We start from the raw sequence: 25,377 nt of genomic DNA, 5'->3' as shown, positions 1-25,377 counted from the left end.
CTCAAAATTTCTCTGTTTCTCACGGTCTTCGATTTCCTTAAGCTTAAGTCGTTCCTCTATCTCGCGTTGTTTTGCACGTTCTTGTACTTCCAATTCTCTAACTTTTTCTCGTTCTTGCAATTCTAATTGTTTTAATTTTTCCTGTTCTTGAAACTCTAACAGTTTTTATTTTTCTTTACTTTCATTTTCTTCGCGTTGGATTCTTTCTTCAATTATCCGCTCTAAAATTTGTTTAACGAATGTTTCCTCATAATTTTTACTTTTTGTGATAATATTCTTAATTTCTATTACCACTGCATTGGGTGGTACAGTTTCACCTATTTCGCTAGCCAGTTCAATCAAATCATTTTTTCTGCCTTTTCCCAGAAAAGACATTTTGATAGTTTATAGAAATACGTTAAACTTTCTTAAAATACTTTTTACTTTCTTAAAATACGTTTTACTTCCTTAAAATACGTAATACTTTCATAAAATACTTTTCACTTTTTTTAAAATACGTTTGACTTCCATAAAATACTTTTTACTTTCTTAAAATACGTAGTACTTTCTTTAATTCATAATACCGACTCATGCATAATTTTAAAATCAAGAAAGACATACCTTGAGTTTACGTTAGGTTCTTTCACGGGGTTTTCATCCCACTTCTGATTTTTGTTGTAATCACATCATTTTTTCATGTGTCGAGTAACTCGTTTGGGGGGGGGAGTAAGAAGATAATAATATTAATTATTTATTTAAAACAATATTTACAGATATCATAATTGCACAGGCTCATTTGCGCGCACCTCTACGCTTTCTTACATTTGCAAAACAAAACAGACACAACAGTTGCGGCGCTGCGCCATCTGCCGGACGTTAAGGGGAAGATTTTAATAGATGTGTGGTATTTCTTTAAGCAGCGGAAACAGCGAAATTGATCTTTTAGCGTTTTTTTTTTTTCTTCGATGGTCAGAGAACAATCTTTCGATTCGTGATTTTTGGAATTACAAAACAAACAAAATATGTTGTTAGATGCCGAAACTAATGCAGAGGAAGATGAGAACTTTCGATTATAATTATGTTTACTGTGGCTTTCCGAACGTTGCTGTGTTTCAAAATGAACACTTTGTTTTTTAGAACTATTAGACAACACATGTGAGGCTTCTCTACATTCTACCTCTTTTCTAATAAATGAAATTAGTTCATCAATGTCAAAATCTACACTTGATTTTCTATTTTTATTATAATCTAAATTTAAATCCTCTGGTAGCTTTTGTAAAATAACAGGACAGAGTAAATTACCATAGCTACCTTTTGTTATATTCATTGATTGCAAACTGTGAATGTGGATTTCACATTCGTCATAGAACTTACGTAGAGCTTTAATATCATATGAATTTCTTACAGAATTAATTGATAAAATTTTATTCATATGACTACTAATAATTAAATCTTGCCTACCAAATCTTTCGGTAAGCAACTCCAACTAGAAGAATCATAATTACTTTCAGTTAATGAGAATTCAGAAATTGCACTCAAAGCAATTCCCCCTAAATACATCTTAAGATAATTAAATTTATAAATTTTTTTAAGACTCTCATTACTATGTATAGCTATGTTGTAGCTATTCCAGAAATTGTGCCACTCACAAGCATCACCAAAATATTTGTTTATCTCCAATTTAGGTAATTTAACGTTAGCAACATGCGAGATATTTCCATAAGTTATATTTTCTTGTAAATTATTATTACCACTATTAACCGTTACTTCCTGTCTTGTAGTCTGGCATTTCAGTAAATATCTTTCAATTTTGCCTTTATAAGCCACTACTCGATCTTGATACTCTTGACTTTGTATAATTTCACTCTCTAATTCATCGCTTTTATCAAAATAATTTTCAATTTTCAAATCAAGATCCTTTAAAGTTCCGTTTTTTTCAACTAACTGATTTAGTGAATCATACAAGGTCTCATCAGGAAGTATTTCTAATAACAATTTGTCAATTTTATTTATTAATTTTGTAATCAGCTGTCTGATTACAACCCGTTTGGACTTTAATTTTTCAAAATCATCCATTATAAACAGCTCGCACGTTACTATAATAAATACAATACAATTAATACAATAAAATATCAAAATAAATTACCGACTTAAGGGAGACCAAAACAAAACAAATGTTAACTCATATTTCATGCAGGTGGCCTATTTTTCGGCCGGTGTAGCACCATAACTCGAATTCAACAATAATTACACAAATTGAAATGATTCAAATTATTTTATTCCACTGTGGTTCAGTAGGTTAAATCTAAACTGAAACTTAAGAAGTGCAGAAAAAAAATAATAAAAAAAATTGTTTGTGCTCAGCTCCATCTGGTATTATAAATCCTCAACAAGTATAGACGTCTTAAAGATATCTATGATAGACGTAATATGGCTAATACAAGCGGTGGGCTTTAGCAGACATCTACGAAACAACCATCAAGAAACGTATCTTAGAAACGTATTCTCGTAGTCGAAATTTAGACGTGGATTGAACCGAAATTAATAGCTTGATGAATGTACACATTTAATTACCACCATTTACATTTATTTATAATTTATACATAATGTGTTTTAGTTAAATTTGGCATCTATTATTTATGATGCGTACTGCAAAAACAAACAATATAAAGAAAAGCAATTCTAAAATTAAGAATGATAATTAATGTTGCTAATTACAATTTAAAAACTGAAAAATTTAATATTGCTTTTAAATATTGATCAATATTAAGACAGTATAAGCCCTCGACTAACCTGCTGAAAAATATAGTGGCCACAACAGTTTTTTGTAAACATTTGATAAATTAAAGCAAAGGATTACAGGATACAGTCGTACTTTCTGATGAGCTTACATGTCTGCACATCTGCAACTATAAATAAATAAAGGCTTGTGTGCACATTTCAAAAGAACACCCATTGGCCATTAAAGGACAAGAAACTAGAGATGGAATCCAACCCACTAACTTAATACTTCAGATTATTTATCAGGTTAAACGTGAAGACGCATGAAGTATTGCCATGATTTATTCATTCGTACATACATATATGCAGGCTGGTGCGCTCAATACAAAGTAATATTTCTTTTGAACTCCAAAAAATCAGATGGTACAGAATAAGGAAGCACGGACCCAAAGATTATGTCTAGATTTGAACCCAATATTTCGATTTCCACTCGGCTAATCATTTTTTCAAGTAATAATTTTTATGTCAACATTTTTTAAGTAAGCATTTTTTGAGTAAACATTTTGCTTAATCACTTTTTACGTAAACACCCTTTACGTAATCACTTTTACGTAATAATTTTTTACTTAATCATTTTTCATGTAATCACTCTCTTGCTTTCACTATCTTGCGTTTTTGCGTTCGAGCATCCACCAAGACTAGGTTACAACGAAAATGTTAGAAATTTTTTTTTAAATGTCTGAATTTTTTTTCCCAAAACAAAATTAAAAAAAAAATCGTTAATCTTTCCACCCAAAAAATATGACCAAAAGGAGTTTTAGCTTATTTTGACCTAGAAAACACGATTAAATTTTTACTCTAAACAATAGCCTTTTTTTAATAGTTATTCCATCCGCTAAAAAAATACGGAAATAGTATTTAATTTTATTTTTAACCAAGAAACTACGAATTAGAATTTTCCCTTAGATTTTTTAGAAAATTGTTAACCAACCAATTTTTTTGTTAACCTATCAGACAAAAATCAAAAATTTATTGAGAATTTAATCCATCTCTTTTGAGTTACCCTCTTTCTAACTGTTCTTGCGAATTTTCGAACTTGTGAGCTTTGAAATACTTATTATATATTGTATATTGTAATACTTATTATATACTATATATTATTATATATTATTATATATTATATTTGATTTCTGATTGTTTTTCTTGCAATTTTAGATTTATTTTTGTAAGAGAGAAGAGAAAAATTCTGTAATGGCAACTAAAATTCGACTATTTGCAATTAAGGTCGATGCGAGATAACTATGTCTACTATTTTAACAAAAAATAACTATAAATTACAATTAACAGAAAAAAGGACAACTTTAAAAGAAATATTAATTTAAAGAAAATATTATTGCCAATATTGCGACATAATATCTATTAAACAAATTTGTATAAAATATCAGATTTTAAAAAAATAAAAATCATATGAAATGGCTAAGTAGCAATGGATAAATTCATAAAAAATGCACGGAAACGGATGTTAATTTGTATTAAAAGTTTCGTGAGCAATATCAAAAATTGATTATTAAGTTTTTTAATCGCGTGTCAAAATATCATATATTAGAATCTTATATTAAAAAAAACCGAAGCAGAACTGAACAAAGATCAGTAAACGACGTCGATTCATTAGTGAATGCCGCAAATAAAATGCGTCAGAATGTGCTTGCTCTATAATTCGAAATTCAGGTGTCTTAATCTCGTACAAAAAAAGTGAAAAACTAAGAGGAAATGTATTCCCATTGGAATAGTCGCTAAATTAAGCGTGTTAAAATGGGATTATTTTATAACTCGGAATTCGAGTATCGTAATACGTTGAAAATAGTGGAGTTTCAAAAAACAGGGTCGGAAAAAAAAAGAGATTAAGACAACGTAGGTTTACGATCGAAACTTGATTTTCACACGTCAATATGTGATCATTCAAATTCAAAATTTGCGTTTCGTAATAATATCGCATCGAAATATCGGAAATTAAACTAAATATTGCAGAAATGGCCAACAACAACTAAGGACATTGGAAAACGTCGTTGATGGAATAACTATATTGAGGGTCAAAAAAAGGGATTACTTGAAAGGGACACTCCGACCTTGAACCAATTTTTGGTAATGGCCCAAAATAAGTACAAAAAAAATTTTTGGTTTTGCAATGAAACTGTCTCGTAAAAGAAAGTGATAAATCAAATTCAAAATTCGATTATCATTACATTATATTCAAAATGTTGAAATTTCATAAGCCACATTGAAAAAACGATCAAAAATCCGCATGGATTTCTTGGGAATCTGTGTGAATACAGATTATTTTTCTTATATTGTGTGCATATATATATATATATACAATGTGAGGGTAATAGAACAAAAATGTGCAAGCACAAAACGCATACAATCCATTGCCGTAAATCGCTTGAGCGCGAAACCCACGATACGATTGGAAACTAGATAGTCAGATGGAATTAGAGGCGCCTATGGCAGATCTCGTACTGGCGCCCTTCCTTAAATATTTATATTATCTTTCTTTTTTTTATACTATATGAAATAATTTAGCTAATTTTGGATACATAAATCGCAGGATTAAGTTTTCCTTCAAATTAAAGCTAATTGTTGAATATAGTTAACAAATCAAATTATCCATCAAAACACATTTTGGCTAATTTTGAAGTTGGCAACCAAAAGTTTCAGATATAAACATTAGCCCAGTAGAGGAAATCAATAGACTATTCTAGCCAAACAAAAATGTTTGTGAACTAAACCCACCTAAGAAAAAATAGCCAAAATATCACATCGCGTCAAATTTATGATCCATTGTAGTTCTTCTTTAACCCACTTGCCAAAAAGAAGTTCTGTCTAAGCAAAGTTTTAACTATAATATTATCTGGAAAACAAAACATTTAAATTTGCTTTAAAGCGTTTTCCAAATTAACACTAAACATACCTTAACTGGTCAAATAACCGTTTAAGAACATCGAAAATGCGCTTATGATCTTTTTGCACATTTGACTTCCTGACTTTTTCTAACAATTATATACAGTTAATAATCTATATAATTTTTTTTATATTTTGTTTGTTTCGAATAATACTTGTTGTATTCTACCACAACCGGTCATTTGACCGGGAGGACAATTTATTACTTTATGAGGATCAGAAATGTGTTGCATTCGATGAGTTTCTGCAAAGACTGTTGCGTTCAATCAGAATGAGTGTGAATTCAAGAAAGTACCTAAAAATTTAAAAACCACTTATTAAAGTTCGCCTCAATTTTAACCTAATGTAGGGAATATCATTGAAAATCGTCGTAAGTTCGATCACTGATAAAAAGTTTTTGGCTGAAATAAGACAACAGTAAACAAGAAATAACAAATGAACATGCTACACATATCTGTAAGACTACCTAACAACAAAATAAATTCTGCACTATCATCTAGATTAGCTTGCCTTATATGTACAGTGCACACTAAAAACGAACCATTTTGAATAACTTTTGATGTAATGATCTTATTTTTACGTACAACGACTCTATCTAAATTTAGGTAGATTTTCATAATTGCGTTTACGCTTCTTGTTTAAGACCTGTCCAAATGCACATGCACAGATCAACTTTTCTTTTGTTTACCAATTACGTGAGCATGCGCATTTGGTCTGACGAAGGAATTAACGGGATTTCTAGATTAGAGGGTCATTTTAGAAGTGAGGTGCTTGACTCTTGTAAGATGACAAAAATTGAAAATGTATCACGAACATCAACGGGAAAATGGCCGTCCGCGCGGACGTCGGATTCGAGAAATTTGCTGTCCGCGGGGAATTTTTGACCGCCGAGGACGGGCGGACGTGCGGTTTTTCGAGCCCTGGGTTAAATGGAACAAAATTTACTAAATGAAATCAACTGTTCAAATGATTCACTTAGTTTCTTCAGAATTCCAATTTTCCAAATGTTGAAGGGATGGGAAGAGACCTTTTCTTAAATTTCAATTTTTAATTTTCCTTTGTGACACGAACGTAATATTTTAGTTCTATAAATTCTCCATTATGATAAGCATATGACTGATTAAAGTGTACGCATTTCCAATAAAGTTAATGAAGTGTTATTAGTTCTTTGAAGCAGAAATTGTATTAAACATGTCTTACTTTTTCATTATATTGCATAAAAGTCAAAACAATTGAAAATACAGGGTGTTTATAAAGTCTCGGACCCATTTTGATGTTTAATAACTCATAAAATAATAAAGATGGATTAAAATTAATAACATAAATGGTTAGATAGACTCAAATAGTTTCATGACCCTTGTCCATGAACTTCCACGTGTGTTTTCTTCGTAGCACGGAGAATATCAAGTCGATAGTCAATTTCACGCCAGGTAGCGGCAAGCATGTCGGCATGCACAGAGGCTATTGCGGTTGTAATTCTGGCTTTTAGGTTATCAATGTTCGACACGATCCTCCTGTAAACATTGTCCTTTATAAATCCCCAAAGAAAAAAGTCCAGTGGCGTTATATCAGGTGATCTGGGTGGTCAAGGAATTGGACCTCCTCGCCCAATCCATCTTCCTGGAAAATGGTCATTCAAAGAACTACGAACGAAAACTTCGTATTTCCACAACTAGAAAAGCTTCAGACACATGTCTCTTTGCAACAAGATGGTGCACCACCTCATTGGGGTATCATCGTTCGTAGTTCTTTGAATGGCCATTTTCCAGGAAGATGGATTGGGCGGGGAGATCCAATTCGCCGACATGGATGCAGACATGCTTGCAGCTACCTGGCGTGAAATTGACTATCGACTTGATATTTTCCGTGCCACGAAGGGGGCACGCGTGGAAGTTTATTGACAAGGGTCATGGAACTTTTTGAGTCTATCTAACCATTTATGTTATTAATTTTAATCTATCTTTATTATTTTATGAGTTATTAAACATCAGAATGGGTCCTGGACTTTATAAACACCCTGTATTATAGTTAGAATTTTGATCATTCTTGGTTATGAAATTGAGAATGTCAATTTTTTTTGTTGCTGTAAAGGTAAAATTCTTGCAACGCGGCTCACTTCTAAATTTAAAAATTTACACTTATTAAAAATTTATTACATCTAAGAAATAGTAATTCATCATTGAAGTTTCCTTAATTAACAAAATCAATTATTAAATTTTTGACTATAAATAAAAAAAATTAAAACTACTTTTTGGATTATGTATTTCAGTATAGATTTCAGATTATTTTAGATTTTTAGTAAATATTAGACTGATTTTAGGATTTATTATACCGAAATATATTTTTACTTGCAATTAATGTGTCAAAAGTATATAAAAGAAAAACTGGCTCACCTACGTCAAACTTTAAGGAATTGTGCGTTGGTAGGCTAACAAACTAAGTTCGTTATTTTATGTAATTCTTTTTATTCATTGAAAGCTTTTTTACACGTAGTTTCCGGATTTAAAAAGTTTTTGTATTTAAAGATTAGACTAATAAAGTTACTTAAAATTTAATTTAAAAAGTTTCAAAAAAATTTTAAGCTAAATTTTGAGACTAGGTTCAATAGAACCAAATTTAAAGAATTTATTTAACTGCTCAAATGTTTCTCTTAGTTGCTTCAGAATTTTCCAAATACTGGTGCGGAGGGCAGAGATCTTTTTAAAACCATTATTAAATATCATTCCTAATTTTCCAATTTTACGGATAATTTAAAAAATCAAATTTTGGAAATATGACTGAAAATTTCGTATTTGGCTTTTATAGTTTAGTATAAAGTGACGATTTTTCAGTAACTATTGAATTGTTTTTAGAATTAAAAATATATTTTCACTTGTAATTAGAGATCTTGAAAAAATATATAAGAAATACTGGCGTCTGATCTGCGTCGGTTAAAGAATTTTTCTCATTGTGTACTAGTATGTTAAACTAAATTTTGTTATTTTATGTAATTCTTCTTATTCATTGAAAGCTCTTTATACACCTGGTTACCACATCTAAACAGTTTTTGTATTTAAAAATTAGACTAGTAAAGTTTTTTAGAGCATTTTTAAAACTTTCAAAATCAAGAAAAAAAAAAAAATTGTTTAACATTTTGAGAGTAAGTTCAATAGAACAAAATTTTCTGAATAAAATAAACTGTCCAAATGGTTCACTTAGTTTCGTCAGAATTCTAGTTTTCCAAATGCTGAAAGACTTTGTCAAAACCATTATTAAATCTTAATCTTCCATTATTACACGAACGTAATATTCTAGCTATACAAATTCTCCATTATGCTAAGCAATCTCGACAAAGATAATTTTCTACTGACAAAAGTGTACACACTAACAATGAAGTTTTCTGAACTGCTTTATATCCTCGAAATACAATTCTATTAAAACAGCAAATAGTTCCCATTGCGCTGAAGATTTTATAGCTTTCAAAGCTTTTGATTATTACACAAACGCAGATCCTTGTGAAAGTACTAATTCCTTAATTGAAATTCTTATTTCCTTAGTTAAAACTATAAAAAAATAAATTCGAAAACTGTAACGGAAAATTTTATTAATTTATATGAAGATCTTATGACTGAATACTCCAGGGGCCAGAGCTTTAAATGACTAAAAAAAATGCGATTTTTATTTAGAAATATGTATAGAGCTGAAACTCTTAAGAAATGTGAGTTTAATTCATATTGCTAGGATTTAATACATTTCAGCGGGACTGAAATCTCAAGATGAAAAGACTTCATGCAGATTTTTTTTTTTTAGAATTAAGCCATTCCGACTTTTTAAATGTAAGCATTGAATAGAAGAATGTGTGAAAGTTTCCACATTTCTAATCAGTATTTTTTTATTACCTAAAATATACTGAGTTGGTAATTAAGATCACACTTTTGCTTTTTTGAAATGTTTAAAATGGGGATATTATGTGTGACGGTTTCATCTGATGCCAATCTTCATGAAAAACCTGGTTTAAGGCCGGGATATCCTGGTCGGTAGGGCGCCGGGACCATGTCCGAGAGTTCGTGTATTCGCCGGCCGAAGACTCCCCGTGTAGTAAATGGTGACTGATGCACGTTAAATCTGCCGAGTCAGAATGTTCACCATGTTCTCATAACAAATTATACCTCTGAGGGTACAGACCTGGCGATGGATCGTCCTCTGATTCAGGTCAAAATGACAATCTGGGGATGAATGAATGGATGTATGAATTGGTCCGCCCTATAAACGGGTGTGACGTATGGTGTGGCAGAAGTAGAATTCCTGGTCATAGGTGCTTTTGGAAAACAAGAACAATCGCACGCCTCTGCCTTAACAGGCATACGACAGAATCGAATGATTCCATTTTTGTCTTAACTCCTTATTAACGGGTAATTTGTAATCTAAAACATTAGGCCCATTCTTACAAAAACTTTTACATTTCGGTACTGTACATGTATAAATACAATATTATTTATACAATGATATAGCATAACCGATGGAAAAAACGAAGTTCAATAACAAATATTTAAAATTGTCGGTTAACAACTACTGTTTGTGACGTCGATTAAAGACTTTGGAGATCTCAATGGTCTTATTTCGCAATGGTTCGGATCCGGAGTTTTTTTTTTTTTTTTTTTTTTTGTTTAAGCTTAAATTTTATTTTATAACCGTCGTTGAACAGCCAACCCAACTTTATGGATTTACGACTACTAATGTTCAACTCTGTAGCCTTGTAATTTTTAGCCCAATCCAGAAGACAAGGAACTCCTGGATCGAGTATTGGGAGAAATTTGTCTTCGGGATGGAGCTACCCCGCATTCGCGTTACATGGAGAAGAAGACAGCAAGAACCTCCCACTATTAGCCAGATGGCAAAGGGACTCTAACCCATGATCCGTCTACCACTGAGGATATTTCACGTCAGCATTGTGGTCGGTGGAAGCCGGATGCGGGATTCGTATCGACTGGAATTCGAACCAGGTTCGCCTTATTGGAAAGCGAACGCTCTATCCCCTGAGCCATCGCGGCTCTTTAAGCATAAATTCGTGAAATATCCAAAACATAAACGCGTTTTTTGATAATGCACGTGCACATTTTCAGGGGATAAGGCGTTTGCCTTCCAATATTGTGAACCTGGTTCGAATCCCAACTGTGACTAGTCGATACAAATTTCGCACCTAGCTCGCACCGATTACAGTGCTTGACGTAAAATGTCCTCAGCGGTATACGGATCATTGGCCCCCATATTCGTCAGGCTAACCGTGGGAACTTTTCTTCTTCATGATGCACCAATGAGGGTTAGTTGCATCAAAAAAACCTCTACGAAGGTAAATTTCTCCAAATACGTGATACAGGAGTTCCCTTCGGTTCAAAATTACGGGTAATAGTGTACCCTACCAGGGGAAATAATTATAGGCTTATTAGGGGTACACAATGTTGCCCTATAGGTTACTACGTAAGTATATATATATATATATATATATATATATATATATATATATATATATATATATATATATATTTATATATATATATATATATAAAAGTGTGTTAAATAGCGTTAAAATGATGAAATTCCAAGCCAATATTTTGTATTACAACATGGCCCTATATCTCCCCTTAATATTTAAATTGGACCACGTATTATATTACCGGGTACTAGCGTACCCTACAAAAGGAAATAATTATAGGTTTAATAGGGGGCCCACAAAGTGGCGCTATAAGTTACTACGTAAGTATATATAATAGTTTGTTGAATTGTGTTAAAATAATCACATTTCAATTCGTAGACTTGTTAAATCTCAAATATACATATAGAAAAATTCCCGGCGTGTAAAAAAAATCTCTAACTTCAAGTATTTGTAACCGTTTATATTCCGGAAAAATAAATCACGAGACCTTTAATTTGAGTTAAAAAGAAAGATTGAATTTGACGAAATTTGTAATGCAAAATGCATTAAATTTTACAATTTTTGTTAATAATTTATATATATATAAATTATTAACAAAGCTCCTCACACTTTTTTCAGTTCCCAAATGTTTGGTGATGGACATTACTTCAAATTCCGGAGTCTGCACTTGATTCCCACTTTGATGGATCTATTGCTATGACATCATCTGCTGGATGGAATTTCTCTGAGAGGACGCACCTGAGCAGAAGCCGAGCAGAGTGAGCGCTGCAACTAGCAAAGAAAAACAATGAGGCAAGTATTTACAATAACAACTTTTATTGCACCTTTCTGTACAGGAACAATGAACCGAATTCTTACTTTATTACATTAAAAGGAAATAGAATTTATTATCAACTACAGTACCTATATTACAACACAACTTCAAAAGAGATAAATGGAACTTTTCATAAATTTTATATCTTCTTAAACTAGAAACACCATAGAAATGACGAGGGGGGGGGGGGGAACTTGTACTAAAATGGAACCTTTTGTTCGTATCAATAATTTAATTTAACAATCTGATTGCTCTGTCAAATATATGAAGTCTTGATAATGCATAAGTCCTTAAGGATTTTGTTAATATGCATTTTCAATAAGAAATATGATTAATTCAGCTTTTACATCTAATATTGTTAATAAACTGCTCGTGTAAAATAATTTATAAACCAATATGCAAAACATATTTAAAAACAATTTTTTTTAGAGATCAGTAAAGGCGTAATCTTTAGAGCAAATGATTTTTTAAACCTTTTTTCAAACTTGTTTTATCATCAAGTTCATGAAATTTCAAAAATAAAATTCTTAGACTTTTCTAGAATTCTAGACTACATTTTATCTATATATGGTAATATTTCGTCAGAAAAAAATGATCTAGTTCTTATTATTTGATGTTTTAACGGATTTTGAGAGTGGAAAAACACGCAACTAAAGGAAGACATTGTGTAAACTATCGAATTGCGACGTCTTTAAAAGGACTTATTTTAATACATGCTTATAAAAATAATAAAATAAAATTATATAATAATAAAAAAAAAATTTATTCGCAATTCAATATTTAGTTAAAGTTCCCTGCAAAAAAATCAACAGTAACATTTTCTGTTATGTTAAATATAATAAATAACTTTATAAGTCAATTTGATAATTACTTAGGATTTCCTAAGTTTATGAAATGCAACTGAAATTTAGTTTCATAAATTATAACTATTTCAACAAATTTTTATTATTTTTTAGAGCATAAGCTATTATATTTTATTCATGAATTTTATAAATTCAAATTATTAACGAAAAACTTTTAACAATATATAAACTTTACTTTCCAAAAATATTTTGAAAAAGCCATAGTAACTTAAAAAAAAGAAGATAATATTAAGGGTAATTTTAAACCAAAAAATGAAAATTTCTTGTTTGGAGAATTTTTTTTTTTTGCCTCTGAAGAATCAATTCTCTGTGAAGAAAAATAAATAAAAATGTAAAATCAATGTTTGAAAGCCCAAACCTTCTGAAAGACGAATTTGTTTTTCTTGGTCATTCTAGACTTAAGTTATTACAAATTGACTGCAGATAAATAATTTTTATCAATGACAAGTTTAACTACATTTTGCAAAAAGTTATTTTCTGAAAAAGACTTCATAATAAAAAGGTCACTTGAAACATGATTTTAACCAAGACTTCATGAATCCTGTAATATATTAAAGAAGCACATTCAATAAAAAAAGAGATCAATAAAGAACCTTATCTTTATAAAATAAAGCAAAATCATACTTTTTTTTTAAATGAAAGAAAAAGAAAAAAGCATTAATTTAAATGAACAAATTTCTCATGAATTCAGATTATGTCCGGATATTCTTTAATAAATTTTATATATAAGTTAAAAAAGATATTTCAATCAAATAGCAACACTTCAGTTTTTTTCCCATTCCCTTATTTACATAAGTTGAAATAAATTTGTAAAGAAAAAAATATTTAAACGCAAAGCACAGGAAAATAAAATTTATGACAAAACAAATCAACAAAAATGAGTACAACAAAAATACACAAGACTGAAATTGCAAATAAGTCAGATTTAATTTAAACGTACTCCTCAAAAATGTGTATATTAATAATGGGCAGTACATTGCTAAAATCAGGCATGTAAAATTAAATTCTTTGTGTTATGCTTCAGTGCCTTTAAACATTCAGAAATTCAATATTGAACATTTTAATAAGTAATTTAATTGAAGAGTTGTATGAGAAAATAAACAAAAATGTTAAACTAAAACAAACTGAAAAATATTATGAGAAATATATTACTTTTGTAATAATAATATGATTAATAATAATAAAGATTACTAAATAATAATCATTATATTGTAATCATTATTATTTATCATATTATATTATTTTCTAAATGATAATTCTTATATAAATGATAACTATTATATAACATAATATAAATGATTACTATAATAATAAATGATATAATGAATGATTGTTTTTAATAAAAGAGTTAACAGGCTTAAGTTTTTTTTTTGGAATCAAATGAAATAAAGACATTTTTTGAAATTTTCATAAAACTCAAAAATAATATCGAAAGTAGAACTTTTTTACACTTCACACAAAATACAAGATCACTAGGTGTATTTATACATAAAATCGATTATTTAAAAAATATTTTAATTTTCCTTTAATTCTGTTGTGTCAAGTAAGTCATCTGCACCTTTATAGAAACAATTTACAATAACCAACTATGATTTATCCCTGTTTGTAAAGTATTGCTAAAACAACACTAAAGTTTAACATTAACAAAAATTATAGAACTTCATAATTTTTTTTAAATAACTGGTTAAAACATTACAAACATGAAATCTACGTACAAATAAACATGTTAGCATGAAACACTAATTAAAAGCAAATAAAAGCTGTTAAAAAAACTTCTAATTGGGTATGATTTTTTTGAAAATTAACCTTTAATGTACAAAATAAACTTTATCAAGCTTATGAGCTTATTTTCAGAAATATGTTGCATTAACTACAAGATTTAAAAAGCTTTAAACATGCTAGTAATATTTTGAGACCATCATATTTTGTCTTCAATATTAATGTATATTTAAATTAAAATGTTAGAAAAATTGAGCATAATTCTTTTTTTTTACTAATTATTTAGACACAAATTACAACATAAGTATGCCACAACTTAAATAAAAAGCATTAATAAATATGCAAAATAATAAAAAACATAAGATCACACAATCTTAATAACTGATCACACAACTGAAATAAAATAACTTTTACTTAAAATAAAAAAAAACCTTTTTCCTTGGCAGTAAATATTATTAAAAATTAAGCGTACCTTATATAATAAAATTTATCTCCAAAAATACCTCATAGTTGGTTAAATGCATTGAATACATTTTACACATAAAATAATTAACCTTAAAAAATGTTTTATGGGTAAAATAGTGTTTGTATTTAGTTTAATTAATGCAATGACATCAAAATTAATTAAATAAATAAAAATAATATATACTTTGTCAATTAAAAATAAATACTAAGACCTGCACTTTTTATGTAACTGTCAAAAATAATTGTTATAAAAATTTTTTTAAAAATTAAGCACATGATAAAGATGTTTGCAAAAGAGCAAAGCACATAACAAGTTTTTAGCAACAGTTATCAAATTTCTACAGACACTGACACTCTTTATCATTATCTTTAAAAATTAAGTACACAATTTTTTGCCACACATTCATTGTAAATATTTAAATAAAATGCCTTACGACTGTATGAAGGCTAGTAATTGATCAGATTTTAATTGGAATTAATATATAATAGTACTTTTTCATTCATTTTAATCTAATATAAAAAAAGAAAGTTTAATTGGAAAATTTTCAAAATTAGGTATGTTATAAACTCTGATTATCATGATCGTTTTAATAGAATAATTTTTAAAACAATTTTTACTTTATTTAAATTATTCAACTCCAAAATTAACCTAATAAATTAGAATCAGATTAGGAACAGTCATTATTTTATTGAAACTTAGCGACCAGGAAATAAAATTATTTTCACATATTTTTGGCAAAAACAAAATAACTTTTGAAATACAATGGGAAGACACTTCAAAATGCAATGATAAATAATAGAGTAGAACCCGAATTATACAACACCCAGGAGACTAGGGGTGTGTTGGAAAATTGAAATCCTTTTTTTGACCTTTTTATGTCAATTTTATAAGTGTGAGTAAAATTACTCAAAGCAATCAGCAATGATAATATAATCCCTTATCAGGCATGGGAGTAGGAAAAAAACAAAAAGTTTAAAAATACCTATCAATTCAAATAATGAAAACACAATAAAAAAGCATGTGAAACTATTTTTTACAAAAAGCAAATATTTAAATTATTTAGATACTTGTTTAAAGTTTTTTTTTTTTTTTTACTTTATCTACAAATTGAGAGTCTAACAAAAGTTTTTCTTAAAAATAAATCATGATTAACAGAGCTGCCAACATGGATAGGAAAAAATCCAGTAGATTTTATGAAATAACATACATTTCATGATAATTATGGCATTATGTACTAAATATTTTACACATAGGGAATTTTAGGGATCTTTAACGTCATCAAAATAGAAACACTATAATATTGCCCAACTAGGATTGACATTAGATGAACTTAAAATGCTATGTATTATGTTTACACACAATTTTGAATAGTAGTAGGCATTTAGTTCCTCAAAGAAAATTAAAAGTCTTTTAATTGAAAAAGGGAGTTCAGAATAAATAAAATAACAGTACTTCTTAATACGAAAAAAGTTTTAAATTGATTATTATAAATGAGGCTCGCTTCATAATGTATCAGTAATACATATTTAAATATTCAAGCAAGCAGCAATCAGTGCAAAAATGCTATTTTAATAGGGAACTTACTTTTAGGAAACTTACTCAATTTTAGGGAATTGTACAAAAACCAGGAGAATTTTTTTTAAACCAGTAGACAAGGAGAAACTGGCCAAAATCCAGTAGACTACTAGAAAATACAGGAGAGTTGGCAGCAGAGAATAAAAATAAGGAGAGTAAAATCATATTAGAGTAAAATAGCAAAATAATGTAGAAATATTATTTAAAAAAATCAATAGTTAATATAGCATTTTCTCTCTTCTAAAATTTAGAAACTTTGAATAATCCTATGTCTGTCTTACCCGCATTTTTTTTTCTGTCATAAATAAAATAATCCTATGACACAATAGCATTAAAAAATAAGTCATTCTCAATTTTTTTTGGTCATTTCCTAGGAGTTTTTCAGAATTGTGATCATGATAGTAATTAATGAGTTTAATGACTAAAAAGAAACAATACATCAGCTAGAATGCAATATAGTTTAACAAGCGTTGAAAGAGGTGTTGGATAACTGAGGGTCTACTGTATTATGCATATAAATGAAATATATTTGTCAATAATTTATAATGAGTTTTTAACTTTTAATTAAGTAATAAACAAATAGAACAACATGACATGCAAAACACAAATACTAAAAACCAGCTTGCTGAAAAATTGATTCACGAATTCTTAAAGATCAAGAATTTCTTTTGATCATTTAACAATGAATTATATGTGTTTTTAAATTGATTATAATTAGGGTTGCAAGTTTGTCGTCAAATTTCACATAAAATTTAGAAATTTCCGAGGAATACAATTATAAGCATGTAAAAGAACAGAAAAAATTGTTCGATTTAATTTAATTTAGTTTTATGTAACGTTAAATTTATTCATATAAATATTGCAAATTGCAAAATTATTCTTTATGTTTTTTCTTTCTTCAAATATTTGTTTGCTAACATTTCTATACGTTTTTTGGTGGAAATTTTTTATAAATTTCACAGTCCTGGCCATATAGCCTGTGTTACCTCCTCACTCAGTTAATTGTCATTTCAATTCATTTTTGGTAAAGTAAGAGCTTATTGCACTATTTGGAGGGCATGTTGCTTTTATTAATTGACAATTGAAAAGATAGTAAGCAACAGAAAAGATAGTAAGCTTAATAAGATTTGGACTACTCTGAACTATTTTCATGTGAAATTGCTATTGATCTATTTTCCTAAACATTTTATCAATAAAAAATTATCAATTTTAAAGCTGCAGAGAAGTAGTAATAGTTGTTAGAATTAGTGTTCTTGAATTAGAATGAGGTGAAAAAACTTCTCTGTTTAAACAATTTTTGCAAAAATCACAGCACTTCAAAAAATTTCTGGATTTAAGAATAATAAATCATGGAAATGAGCATGAAAATTCATTCCCTGACAAACTTGCAACCCTAATTATAACACATATTACTTCAATGACTTTTTCATGACTAGTAATTGACTAGTCTACTATAATAAATCAGAATAAGATTAAAAATAAAAACTAACGGGAAACATAACACAATTGAAAAACTGTTAACAAAAATATGTAAATACAAAGTTATATGTAAATACAAGTTGAATTCAGAGAATAAACAAAATCAAAATAGTTACTAGAATCGCATTTCAATCTACTACAATATAATTTTTCTTAAAAAATAAAATGAGATTCTATAAAAAGAGATGATTAGAGTAAAACACATACAAAGATATCCCAAAATAGATTGCAATTTACTTGTCTGTACTGCTTATAAAATATTAAAACAAGAATTTGAATAAAATACAGGGATGTTATTCACCAATTAATAACTGTATAATATAAATAACAATTTAATAACTACATAGAGCAGGGTTTCTTAACCTGTGGTTCATGAACCCCTAAGGGGTCCATGAGTCATATTTTGGGGGTCCGCTAACTACTCCAAATTTTTAAAACGTTTGGAGGCCTACCCATTGCTTGTAAAGAGATCTATGGCAGCTATAATTCCGTTTGCTACGGTGTATCTTTGCAAAGCGGGATTTTCCACACTCATGACAATAAAAACAAAACATCGAAATCGATTGAATGTTGAACATGATATGCGCGTTGCTTTGTCAAAATCTATCCCCCAATTCAATTTGTTAATTAAGGAAAAGCAGCAGCAACCTTAACATTAAAAATTTTAATTTAAAAAATTTTGTATGCTATTAAAATAATAAAATTAAATGCTTTCTAATAATTGATGTTTTTTGCAATTACTTTTTCCACAGGGGTGTCGTCCGTGACTTCTTAAAAAATTTTAAAAGGGGTCCATTATACCAAAAAGGTTAAGAAACACTGATCTAAACGGTTTGAGAGGGGAATTTATTTTTAAAATTTATTCGAATTCTCAGGAACTATTCGTACGATTTCGCTGTCTTTCGGTATTTTTTCGATTGGTTATTTAAAATTAAATTCTTTAAAAAGATGTAAAAAGTTTGGAAAGCATATATTTAAAAAAATTTTTTTGTCTATTATGAAATAAAATAATTAAAAATAATAAATACTTACTAAAAGCTATTTTTTGTATGGTATTATCTTTTGATAAACGAATTTTATAATTGCGTTTAAAACTTTTCAATTCGCTTAAAAAGTCCTCGCGTGATGGCAAATAATGCAAAAAAGTCTAAATAACATTTAAGTGTCCAAACTTTGGACAGCTCTCCTGACAAAACTATTGGAACCATATTACCCAGATTGCGATTGAGACTACCACCTATATTTTGTGGATCCGAAATCCGAATCCCCCGAAAAAAATTTAAGTTTATTCAGAGAAAGTACGATATGTGTATGCTTTCGTAGCTTAAAATGTTTTCTGCATTAATTAATTAGCATATTAGTATTTACTCCCTCGAACCATTAAGATTGAGTACTAGAACGTGAGGATCCAATCATCAGATAAAAAGTTATTCAAATTAGTTCGGTTCTTTTTTTCGCACTGTAAATTGATGAACCGTTTATTTTAATGGAAGAAAAGATATTTTCTTACTAATTTTTGATATACTACAATTGAAATAAAAAAGCAATTTTGAATTAATTTTTAAAATAAGAATATTAAACGCTTCACAAAATTGCACGTATTCGAAATTTTTTTTCATTTATCATTTTTTTAATAAATATGCGCCGTCGATAAAGTCATGAAAAGTTTAAATTGTTAACAGAAAAAATTCGAGAAAAACTCTTTAGAATAACAAACTGACTCATGCAAACATGAAAAAACATTGCGTAATTATTTCTCATTTTTAATAAGCCTATTTTTTTTTCATTCAAAAATATTTTGGACATGGTTGTAAATGAAATTCTCCAACAAAATTCGTCTCGTAAACGTCGTGAAATAGTGACTATATTTCAAAAATAGTTCGTAGTCACTGCATTTAAAAAAGTAATTGTAGTTAATTACATTTGTAATACAGTAGTCATAGTTGTATGTAGTTAACTACAATAGCAATGCAGTTTTTCAGACTACTGCCAACGCCTCAAAATAGTTCTGTCTGAACAAGTTTCAACCGATTTATGATCTGAAAAGAAAATTTTATTTAACCGCCTTATAATTTTGCCCTTAAAAACAAGATTTCTGGCCGCTGCTTTCAACTGATACGAACCAAAAGGATCAAGTACAGGACTGTGTACCAGCCTTATTAATTAACCTCCTTATGTTAGAACAACAAAAAGTTTCGCTAGATATGGTGGGGAAAAAAAGTTTTAACTCATTTTTAAGCAAACAACCACGTGCTTATATTTTTAGTCAAAAATAGACCATTACTGGAGAATCAGTTTGCCAAATATTTTTATCTCAAAAGCAAAAAAATTGTTGCGGCCAAAACATCTTGTATCCAACTTCTGATAAATTATGATAATTCAGAATTTTGATTTGAAGGAAAATTTAAAACTATTTCACGGTATATTAGCTCATCGAAGAAAATTTTTATTTTGCTCAATTTTTCATCAGTTTACCTTCAGAAGTAAATAACATTTGTAAGAATTTTTAACCGAATTTTTGAACTATAAGTAAGAGAACATATATTTTATAACCGTCGTTGAACAGCCGACCCAATTTCATGGGTTTACGACTACTTACGTTCAACTCCGTAGCCTTGTAATTTTGAACCAATCCAGAAGACAAGGAAACTCCTGGATCAGTACCCCCAGAGGTATTGATTTGTTATGGGAACATGGAGGACTTTGAGACTCGACAGATTTAACGTGCATCAGTCACCATTTACTACACGGGCAGTCTTCGGCCGGCGAGGATCGAACCCACGACCTCTTGGACTTGGGCCCAGCGCCCTACCGACCAGGCTATCCCGGCCAATAGGCGAACTATATTAAAAAAATCGGCATTTGGCATCTGAAAATCTATCTTACTGCAAAAGAAAATCCACACAAACCTGTATGCCAGCTTGTTTTTGCATGCCTACCTTTAACCCTTTCTCTGTTGGTATCGCATCTCGGCCTTTTTGTGGCCGTATGGTAGACTTCTCATGCCATGTGAGGAAGAAAAAAAAATTACATCATTGAAATTGAATTCGTCGCTACCTACTCGATTCTTTAAATCCTGTGATTACTTTTGTATTTCTGAATATTGCTAAGAGATGGCGCAACTAGTCCCACTTTCGTCACAATTTTCGCATTGAGATTTTCCGCCTTGAATTGAAATCAAAATCAATTTGTACTTTCTGCAATTTAGCTTTCATTAATGTTACCGTTGCATGTCAAAATAGTTATGATGTATTCGGAGAGTGAATCCAATGACAGTGAATTTATTATCTCTCTATCCGAAGATGATAGTTCTGAAAAAAGTATTTACAAAAATATTTTTTACCTAAGTTTAATAACTATTTCTTGAAGATCATACACACTTTAAAGCAATAGAGTAATAAATATGTTATCACATTGAATTTTTTATAAAGATAAAACAGGGAAAACTGGAGATCAGTTGTTGGGACGCCAACAATACGTCATGTTAAAAACTGCTTGAGAACAAATGTTTTGCATTTGTGAAGTTAGGATATTAATTTTCAGCAATAAAAAAAATGCTTATTTTAGGTCTGAAATTTGAAAAAAATCCGACAACCAACCACATGCATGCAGCGTAAGTGAAAGATAAACCGATAAGCTATGCTTATGTTTAATGATAATTTATTTTAAATGATTAGCCTATCTTGAAATTTAAAAAAAAAAAAATAATTAAGCAAGGCAATCACAGTCCGCTTTTTCAAAACACGTGAAATACTTACTTAAACCATCTCTTTTACAGTCGTTCTATTGAAAGAACTCCCCTCGCCATTCGTCTGGAGCAGAGACGGTGACGAACTATTTCAAGTTGGAGTGTTGGGTCAATATTTAAGATAGGTTTGGTGAGAGAAAGGGAATCAGGGGAGAAAAGCACCCTCTTGTGATAAACTTTTTCTGCTATTTTTCTGGTTTCCATAGCAGTAGACGGCTTTAAACTTAGTCCTAAGGTGATTTTTTAAATAGACAAACTATAAGTTATTGTCTCATTCCTCCCTGTTCTCGTAATCTTTTGCACCTTGCACACATTCGTTTTGTAAAATATAAGTGTCACTATTTTTTGAATAAATTTTTATTGTAATTTATTATTTGAAATGTCGATTACCACGTTTATTCTCTTATAATTTTCTTTGTAATTTTTACAGAACAAGATGTGGCCTTCTTTCCTGATAGAGTTGAGTCCTGATGACGTTGATTCAGGTGTATAATGTGATACACCATAATTCAGGTACGAATTTCATTCTCATGTTCCATTCATTTTAAGATCTCCCAGTGCCGACCAAATATTTAGTTCAATTTTCACTTCTCAATAAGGAATAAAAAATACTAAGAGGTTCCGCCCCCTGCTCGCTAACGCTCGCCAACCCCCGAGAATTGCTACGCAATCCTATGTAGTTCACGCCGTGAACCATGGCTCGCTGCGCTCGCTCGCCAATGAACACAATGTTCTAGCACAAAGACATAGTATATTATCATCAAAGACATAGTATTTTATCATCAAAGACATAGTATTGTACTTATGTAGAAGAATTCTATCAATGTTCTTATTGGCTTTTAAAAAAGTATATTAGCTATTTAGATTATACATGGTGAAAAAATCAAAACATTAGCTAAATGAGAAACATATTAGCAAAATAAGTTATCAAATATTGCAGTTGCTCACCTAAATTCAACTAAATGTGTATAATAAATTAGTTAATGCTAGAAATTCTGAAAGTTTTAGAAAAAAATTTTATTATTTAAAAATATAAACTTTAAACCCTAACTTTTCCTTGTGAGATAATAACCCTCAAAAAGTCTTTCATTTTCAAGAACACAAAAATTTGTTTTATCGCCAAATGAAATATTTTTTGGTGATCAGCATTATTGAAATCAATTTCTATATTAATTAACATTTGTGATAAAGTACATAACATTTTAGAACAAAATAAGGATGTTTTACATACAGTAAATTAAAATGCATGGCTGCTAGCATTACCCGAGAAATACCACGTAGAGGTCGCCATGCTGCATTTCTAATCGGGGAGTTTTGATTTTGACAGTTTCCCTTGCTTACTGCCAATAGAAGTTTCAATTAAATTTTTTCCAAAAAACATTTTTTTCTGCAAAGCTCTAAGAAATTAACACTAAGCATTTAGAATTTCTTTGAAAACGCAATTATAGATTTGGCATCTTGGAGCAATTACTGAAAGGCTGTCAAATGACTTAACTCTTGACAGGCCAACATAAAGTTGTCCGTAACTAAAAACTTGTTTAGTCAATACTAAACTGATTTTCTCAAAAGTCTGACCTTGTGACTTATTTATAGTCATGGAGAAGGCCAGCCTAATTAATTCCTAATTGAGTTTAAATTAAATATTATCATGTTATAAGGGCATGAATCTGAACTGAACAACCTGATAATGCTAACTCTGGTTATTGTTTCCGTTTTTAAAAGCGCTATATGTTGAGCCACCTCATGTGACATTTGCCATGTGACATTTTTATTAGCAATCATTGGTCGATTTTCTAACGTTGCCATTCGGGGAGTTGCAATGAGGCTTTTTTTTGGTGCCGTGTAAGAGAAATATATATATAGATTTTAAGTTTTTATTCTAGTTAGAGTAATACTATTTATGTTTGCTTGTTTTTTGAAGAAAAAAACTCTTAGTGTAACTTATTAATGTTGCTACTTGTCCCTTTTGCTGACTTTTTTTTTCTCTTTCTCAAAACTGCAATTTCCAAACACAGGTTACATACTTTTTTTAAAAACTATTTCTCCTATGAACTTGAATTTTGATGCACACAAATACTTTTCATTTTTATTAATTTAAGAGATGCTTTTTTGCCCAAATGGTTATAGGAAATAACATCATTAAGAAAATGGCGTTGCGACCGTTTCTGACAGTTCCTTTAGTGACCCTTTATAATTACAATTTTCTGGCAATTTATAAAATTTATTAAACAGCAATAAAAATTATAGAAAATTGGTAACTTAAATTTGATCTCCAAAAAGTTTCGTTTGCTTGACCGCTAAAAAATGCCAACAGTTTTTCGCTGATTTTTGACAACAAAAGAAAACTAAATGTTTGAATTTAATATCGAAATCAGAAAATTGACATCCAATAAATGTTTCGTAATTTCTCCACAAAAAAAGGCATAATAATCTTCAAAATAAATTATAGTTAGTTTTCGACGAAAAAGAACAGACATTTAAATTTCGCCTTCAAATTTAAGCCAAGTTTACGACATTGTTAATCCAAATAAAATATTCATTTGTTAAAAACAGTTTTGGATTAAATAAATTTTTAACTATATTTTGGCTTACAAAATAATTCATTTTTACTTTCAAACAGCTCGTTGCTGGAAATTATTAGTACATATTAAACTGCCAAAATTTTTTTATTCTACCCGCAAAATAATATGGCGCAACAAGAGAGAACTATAAAAGTTTTTGTCCTTGAAATAACAGTTTGAATTTTGTCTTCAACTGTTAGCCTATAGTAGTAAACCTTTATCCCACCAGAAATGGTGTCTTCAAACTGTTGGTCCATAGTTAGCATTTGTTAGCAGTGTAGCATTTGTCTGTGTATTCTAAAAAAACTCCAAGCCAGGTGGATTTTATTAAGGAAACAGTCTTTTATTTAAATAGCTTTTATTGACTTTTTTTAATTTTTTAACTTACTGCAGAGAAGATTGTGCTCCGGAAAAAAATCCGGATTTCCAGATTTTTCTCTAACCGCGATCCCGAAATCCAAGGTCCAAAAGTTTAGAGAAATCAATCACATATATGTATAAAAATTCTTGTATACAATTTTATTTAGAAATATTAGAATTGGAATTTATACTTGGCATCTCTTTCATTTGTAAATATTTTTTCTGGTAGAATAATAAATGTGATTAGTGATAAAAATAAACCTATTCATAATTATTAATTTAAATTATGCTGCATATTATTTATTTAGAATTTCATGTTCTGAAAATATCAGTGATTTAAATTTATAAAACCAATATTTTTTTTGAAAAGCAGCATTAATGATTTTACTCAAGAAATTTTCAGGATTTTTGAGTTGGGCTCACAACTTTTTTGTCCATTGTGTATAGACATATTGCCTATTGTATTCAAATTGAATTTATTGATTATTTATAGTTTTCAATTAATAGTAATTTTTATGATGAAATAATGCATCAGACGTCTACTGCTGCTGCTCACAATAATTCCTGTTAAAATGATACAACAGACGTGACAGAAACAATCAGTATCTTATCTACTACAAGTTGTTTGATACAATGATTTAAAAGATATTTTCATGTCTTCAAATTGCAGAAGTTCAAATTTTATTTTTTTGAAGTAAAACTTCGTTTTTAGAAATAAGTG

General features: G+C 29.5%; 1 protein-coding gene across 2 annotated transcripts in view; it reads left to right on the top strand.

The window, feature by feature from the left end:
• The window catches only part of LOC147816233 (histone deacetylase 9-like), a 163,336-nt gene extending 138,911 nt beyond the window's left edge, over positions 1-24,425 (top strand). For both annotated transcript variants that reach the window (XR_015431892.1, XR_015431893.1), the window contains exons 12-13: positions 11,690-11,863; positions 22,166-24,425. The gene's annotated coding sequence lies outside the window, so the exon portion shown is untranslated. The remainder of the gene's footprint in view (positions 1-11,689; positions 11,864-22,165) is intronic.
• Positions 24,426-25,377: the final 952 nt, after the last annotated feature.

This window comes from Parasteatoda tepidariorum, chromosome 2 (assembly GCF_982258835.1).
Source record: "Parasteatoda tepidariorum strain Cologne lab strain chromosome 2, Ptep-v5.0, whole genome shotgun sequence".
Classification (NCBI taxonomy): domain Eukaryota; kingdom Metazoa; phylum Arthropoda; class Arachnida; order Araneae; family Theridiidae; genus Parasteatoda; species Parasteatoda tepidariorum.
This window is presented reverse-complemented; position numbering and strand designations above follow the sequence as displayed.